Consider the following 7,285-nt stretch of genomic DNA (forward strand, 5'->3'; position numbering starts at 1 on the left):
TGGATTCTCTGTCCCCACCCGCATCCATCTTTTGGGGTCGCCTTGTTTTCCGAACGGCTCTTCTTCACTCTTACCCTCTCCCTACCCTCTTGCCCACGTCTCCTAATTCTAGGAATTTCAGAGTCTGCTAGATGCAGGCCACTGGGGAAGGAAAGAATTTTCCTCTATGAGCACCACCCTTACTAGAAATACTTATCTGTTTCCATGATCGCTGAGATTCATCGTCTGGGATCTCCCAAGACATGACGGAAAGTACTTTTATTTCCCGCCCCCATCTTAAACCATAGATTTCCAAAAACGTGAGATTCGCTCCCCTCCCGACACGAAATCCTAGAAAGAGTGACAGATGATCATTCTGTGGGGACCCGTGCCAGGGATATGTGGAATTGCCTTCTGGGAATCGAATCACTGTTTTGAGAAGCTAATAAGGGTGGCTTCTCTTCTCAAAGGCCAGGATCACGCCCGCTGAGTTTGGGATGGAGATTTAGAGCGTCAAGGCTCTGGTGAATGAACAGTAACGGTCTTCATTTACAGACTTACAGGGACTGAACTGAGAGCTGGGAAAGAATACACAGGTGTAAGTACACGGGTGAACTGTCAAAAAGGTCAGGTTTTTCATTAAGCCAAGATTCAATTAACTGCAAGTAGCTGCCTCCAGTCCCGCCCACAACCTCCGGAAGGAAAATTAGTCACATGCTCAGAGCACGGGCCTGAGAATCAGAAGGAGCTGGCTTCTAATTTTAGCTCTGCCACTTATCCGCTGTGTGACCTTGGGCAAGTCCCTTCCCTTCTGTCGGCCTCAGTTCCCTCATCTGTAAGATGGGGATAAAGATTGCGAGCCCCATGTGGAACATGGACTGTATTCAACCCGATTAGCTCGTCTCAACCCCAGCGTTTCGTACAGTGCCTGGCATATTGTAAGCACTTAACAAATGCCATTTTTTAAAAAAATTCAAAGTCCCAAGAGCTGCTTTAGAAGGATGTTAGGCTTTCTGACTAGCATCCCTCCACAAGCCCAACACTAACATTCTCAGGTGACTAGAGCTCAACAGATTATAAATGGAGTCCCCCTGCCCGCAGAGAAATGTCTTTCTATGCCCCATGTCTGTCCTCCATATGCCCCTATCGTGTGCCTCTTTGCCTAAGGAATGTTGATTTAATAAAAAAAAAAAAAAGGACAACACTTAATGCAGGAATAAAATTATTGTTTTAAAATTAAAATTAATGTTTTGGAGAGAGATTACGGCTAATACACACCAGGAGACATTCCTTATGTTTTGAAATGTCCCAACAGTTATTGCCAACACGTCCTACGCATTATGATATGCTGAAACCCATTAGAATATCAAATGCCTAAACTTGCTCTCTCCCAAAATAAGATGTGAAGCAATTACATTGTAACAGATCACGCATGTCAATGCAGTTTCGTTATTCATCTGGCAGTTGTCTCCACTCGCTGCTATGCTGTTTAATTTCATTTCTTTGCTATTGGTTTCTGGGTCGGTGAGAACATGCGATAATTTGGGGCAGATTTCTGAGAGTTCTAGAATTCTCCCATTCTTCGGGGTGTTGTTGTTGGATAAGATGATCCATAAATCTGTTCATCTCTCTCTCGGTTACATCTAGCCCCTTTGGATCGTGCTACAAGTGCGGGCGAGAGATTTTCCTCTCGGAGATGCTCGTGGGCGTGGAGGCTCTCTGTTGACGACCTCAACTGCAAATCAATCAACGGTATTTATTGAGCATTTACGTAAGCAGGGCACTGTACTAAGCGCTTTGGAGAGTACAATAGAACAGAGTTGGCAGAAAGTCCCCTGCCCACAACGAGATTACGGTCTGGAAGGGGATACAGACATTATGAGAAGTAAATAAATTATGGATATCTACAAAAAATGCTGTGGGGCCGAAGGAGGGGTGAATCTAAAGGTTGAAAATCCAAGTGCCCAGGCGACACGAAAGACAGTGGGAGAAGAGGATACGAAGGCTTAGTAGGGGATGGCCTCTTGGAGGAGATGTGCTTTTATAAGGCATATCTGTAATACCATGGACACTTTTAGTCACCACCTTTTAGGAAGGTCATTAATAGACCTGGAAATAGTTCAGGGATAGGTGATGTAGAAGTTTCTGTATGAGAATTAGGGAAGATATCTTTCCCCTTCCCTTTCCCTTTCCCCTCTAACCTACCCGAACGCATATACACTGTGTGATCTTAGGTAAGTCACTTCACTTGCCTGTGGCTCAGTTTCCTCAATTTTAAAACGGGGAATCGATACTTGTTCTCCCTCTTACTTAGAGTGTAAGCTCCAGGTGGGATAGGGGCTGGGTTTGATCTGATTATCTCATACACACCATACCGCTTAGAACGGTGCCCGGCACGTAGTAAGTGAGTAGTAGTAAGTCAAATACCATAATCATATATATTGTACTACTGTACACTCCCGAGCACTTAGTATGTTACTTTGCACATGGTAATAATGTTGGTATTTGTTAAGCGCTTACTATGTGCCGACCACTGTTCTAAGCGCTGGGGTAGACATAGGGGAATCAGGTTGTCCCACATGGGGCTCACAGTCTTCATCCCCATTTTCCAGATGAGGGAACTGAGGCACCGAGAAGTTAAGTGACTTGCCCAAAGTCACACAGCTGACAAGTGGCACACGTTCAATAAATATCACCGATTGAGTCTAGTGTCTCCCCGGCACTTAGCGTAAGGCTCTGCAAACAGCGGGTGCGAGAAGATTCATTAATTTATAGGAAGGGTGAAACGATCGAACCCCTGCTCAGAACTTCTTCCGACCGGCTGACCTCCTTGCTAGAAGAGGACTAACTCTCCGGCCAGATGGATTACAGGGAGATGGATAAGTTGGATCTGTTCCCTTTAAGCACTTGAAATTCACCACACCCTCCGAATTTATGTGTAGATCTGTTATTTATTTTTATTAAATGTCTGCCTCCCTCTCTAGACCGTAAATTCATTTGGGGCAGGGAACATAGCTACCAACGCTGCTATATAGTACTCTGTTAGATATACATGAGGAGAGAGTGTTGGGGGGAGAGAGAGAAAGAGATAGAGACAAAGAGAGAAAGCTTTCTTTATAATTGAAGATGACTCTGAGCAGGACTTAATGGATAGAGCATGGCCCTGGGAGTCAGAAGGTCATGGGTTCTAATCCCAACTCCGCAACTTGTTTGCTGTGTGACGTTGAGCAAGTCACTTCACTTCTCCGGGCCTCAGTTCCCTCATCTGTAAAATGGGGATTGAGACTGTGAGCCCCATGGGGGACAGGGACTGTGTCTAACCTGATATGCTTGTATCTCCCCAGCGCTTAATGCAGAGCTTGGCACATAGTAAGCCCTTAAATGCCGTTATTATCATTATTATTATTATTATTATTATTATTATTATCATCTGGACATGCACAAAGTACTAATACAGCAGCCTGGCTTAGTGGCAAGAGCCCAGGCTTGGGAGTCAGAGGTCGTGGGTTCTAATCCTGGCCCCTCCACTTGTCAGCTGGGTGACTTTGGGCAAGTCGCTTCACTTCTCTGGGCCTCCGTGACCTCATCTGTAAAATGGGGATTAAGACTGCGAGGCCCACATGGGACAACGCGATTACCTCGTATCCACCCCAGCGCTTAGAACAGTAAGCGCTTAACAGATGCCGTGACTAGTATTATTAATTCAGTTTTTAAAAAGTCATATTGTAACATGGGAAGCTGCTGCCACCACGTGGGCTGTCCTGAGGACAGTTGCACAGGGAGCCGGTTTCCCAACAGAGAGGCTCCCGTCTGCTTCCTCTTTCCGCCCAGGAATTATCGGTTCCCACAAAATCGAGTTGGGCCGTCCTTGGATTCCAACAGGCCCAAGCCCCAAGGTGATCGATTTCCCCGCCCCTGGCTCCTCCCCATGTCCTACTTCTTTCCCAGCATTTAGTTCAGTGCTTCGCACCCGGTACTGACTTCCTAAATAAGTTTTATTCCCCCTCCTCTTCCTTCTAGGGTGGACTTTCCAAAGCAGGGAGGCAGGGAGAATCGAGAACCTTGCACCTGTATTTATACTTGCCCTCTACCCGTTCTTCTTTACCTGGGTTAAGACGGATTGTTGGTTTTCGTTTTATTTATGTGTTAAGCACTTACAATGTGCCAGGCACTGTACGAAGCGATAGGGTAGAGACGACTTTTTAGGTCGGATAAAGTCCCTGTCCCACGTCACAGTCTTAATCCCTATTCTACAGGTGAAGTGACTGAGGCCCAGAGAAGTGACACAGCAGGTCACCCGGCAGTCAAATGGTGGAGCTGGGATTTGAACTCAGGTCCCTCTGACACCCAGGCCCATGCTCTATCCACTAAGCCACGCTGCTTCTCCCTTTGGGTTCCTCTGGGGTTCACTGCCCAAATTCTTTCTCCCCATTTTTCCATGGGGGAGACCCTCGTAATTATAATAATAATTGAGGTATTCGTTAAGCGCTTACAATGTGCCGGGCACCGTACTAAGTGCCGGGGCGGGTACAAGCGAATCGGGTTGGACGCAGTCCCTGTCCCACGTGGGGCTCACAGTCTCACTCCCCATTTTACAGATGAGGTCACTGAAGCCAAGGTCACACAGCAGACATATGCCAGGGCGAGAATTAGAACCCAAGTCCTTCCGACTCCCAGGCCCTGGCTCTATCCACTAAGTCCCGCTGCTTCTCCAAGGATCTCCCGGGCCCTCTGTCCAAATTCTTTCTCCCCCTTTTTCCACCGGGGAGACCCTCTTCTGGACTGTAAATTCGTAATGGACCAGGGGGCACGTCTGCTGATTCCGTCGCTGTGTACGATCCCAAACGCTCAGTACGGTGCTCTGCACCTAGTAAGCGCTCAATAAATACCCTTGATTAAATGATTGATTGATTCACCGGGTCCTCGCAGGTCGGGGGCTGCAGGGGGAGGAGGGCTGATGGAGGAGGAGTCTTGGGTCTCCTAGAGGGCTGTCACTTCCCTGTGTGGGCTGAGCTAGGCGACAGCAACTCTTACCGTAATTAACCAAGCATACAGGTAATCTCCTTTTCAGAAATATAATAATATGGATGACGATGGTAGCTGTTAAGCATAAGAGAAGCAGTGTGGCTCAGTGGAAAGAGCACGGGCTTTGGAGTCAGAGGTCATGGGTTCGAATCCCGGCTCTGCCACTTGTCTGCTGGGTGACCTTGGGCAAGTCACCTCACTTCTCTGGGCTTCAGTGATCTCATCTGTCAAATGGGGATGAAGACTGTGAGCCCCACGTGGGACGACCCGATTCCCCTGTGTCTACCCCAGCGCTTAGAACAGTGCTCTGCACCTAGTAAGCGCTTAACAAATACCAACATTATTATTATTATTATTATTATTATTATTATTAAGCGCTTACTAGGTGCCAAGCACTGTTCTGAGCGCCTCCGGGATAGATACGACGTAATCAGGTTGTCCCACGTGGGGCTCCCAGTCTTCATCCCCATTTTCCAGATGAGGTCACCGAGGCCCAGACAGGTGAAGGGACTTGCCCAGGATCCCACGCCAGACAAGCAATGAATCAATAGTATTTACTGAGCTTTTACTATGTGCAGAGCACTGTATTGAGCTCTTGGGAGAGTACGAGTCAGCAGACAATAATAATAATGTTGGTGTTTGTTAAGCGCTTACTATGTGCCGAGCCCTGTTCTAAGCGCTGGGGGAGATACAGGGGAATCAGGTTGTCCCACGTGAGGCTCCCAGTCTTCATCCCCCTTTTCCAGATGATGTAACTGAGGCCCAGAGAAGTGAAGTGATTTGCCCACGGTCACACAGCTGATAAGCGGTAGAGCCGGGATCCGAACCCATGACCTCGGACTCCCAAGCCCGGGCTCTTTCCACTGAGCCACACTGCCAAGCACTGTTCTGAGCGCCTCCGGGATAGATACGACGTAATCAGGTTGTCCCACGTGGGGCTCCCAGTCTTCATCCCCATTTTCCAGATGAGGTCACCGAGGCCCAGAGAGGTGAAGTGACTTGCCCAGGGTCCCACGCCAGACAAGCAATCACTGGTGTTTACTGAGCTTTTACTATGTGCAGAGCACTGTACTGAGCTCTTGGGAGAGTACGAGAGTCAGCAGATAATAATAATAATGTTGGTATTTGTTAAGCGCCTACTATGTGCAGAGCACTGTTCTAAGCGCCGGGGTAGATACAGGGTCATCGGGTTGTCCCACGTGAGGCTCCCGGTCTTCATCCCCATTTTCCAGATGTGATAACTGAGGCACCGAGAAGTAATAATGTTGAGATTTGTTAAGCGCCTATTATGTGCAGAGCACTGTTCTAAGCGCCGGGGTAGATACAGGGTCATCGGGTTGTCCCACGTGAGGCTCCCGGTCTTCATCCCCATTTTCCAGCTGAGGTCACTGAGGCCCAGAGAAGTGAAGCGACTCGCCCACAGTCACCCAGCTGACCAGTGGCAGAGCCGGGATTCGAACCCATGACCGCTGTCTCCCAAGCCCCGGCTCTTTCCACTGAGCCACGCCGCTTCCCGTGAAGTGACTTGCCCAAAGTCACACAGCTGACAGGTGGCGGAGCCGGGATTTCATTCATTCAATAGTCTTTATGGAGCGCTTACTATGTGCAGAGCACTGTACTAAGCGCTTGGAATGGACACATGGGGAACAGATAGAGACAGGCCCTGCCCTCTGACGGGCCTACGGTCTAATCGGGGGAGACGGACGGACAAGAACAATAGCAATAAATAGAGCGGAGAGGCAGCGTGGCTCAGTGGAAAGAGCCCGGCCTTTGGAGTCAGAGGTCATGGGTTCGACTCCCGGCTCTGCCACTGGTCAGCTGTGCGACCGTGGGCAGGTCGCTTCACTTCTCTGGGCCTCAGTGACCTCATCTGGAAAATGGGGATGAAGACCGTGAGCCCCACGTGGGACCACCCGATTCCCCCGTGTCTACCCCAGCGCTTAGAACGGTGCTCGGCACATCGTAAGCGCTTAACGAATACCGACGTTATTATTAATTTAGAATTTCCCTGCCCACACTGAGTTTACAACACCCAGCTTTCTTATTTTCAAGGGGCGGAGGGGGGAGTGGAAAGAGCACAGGATTGGGAGTCAGAGGTCATGGGTTCGAAGCCCGGCTCTGCCACCGGGCGGCTGTGTGACCGTGGGCGAGTCGCTTCACTTCTCTGGGCCTCAGTGACCTCATCTGGAAAATGGGGGATGAAGCCTGTGAGCCTCACGTGGGACAACCTAACCCTTCGTATACCCCAGCGCTTAGAACAGTGCTCTGCACCTCGTAAGCG

The sequence above is a fragment of the Ornithorhynchus anatinus genome, chromosome X3, assembly GCF_004115215.2.
Source record: "Ornithorhynchus anatinus isolate Pmale09 chromosome X3, mOrnAna1.pri.v4, whole genome shotgun sequence".
In the NCBI taxonomy this organism is placed as follows: Eukaryota; Metazoa; Chordata; class Mammalia; order Monotremata; family Ornithorhynchidae; genus Ornithorhynchus; species Ornithorhynchus anatinus.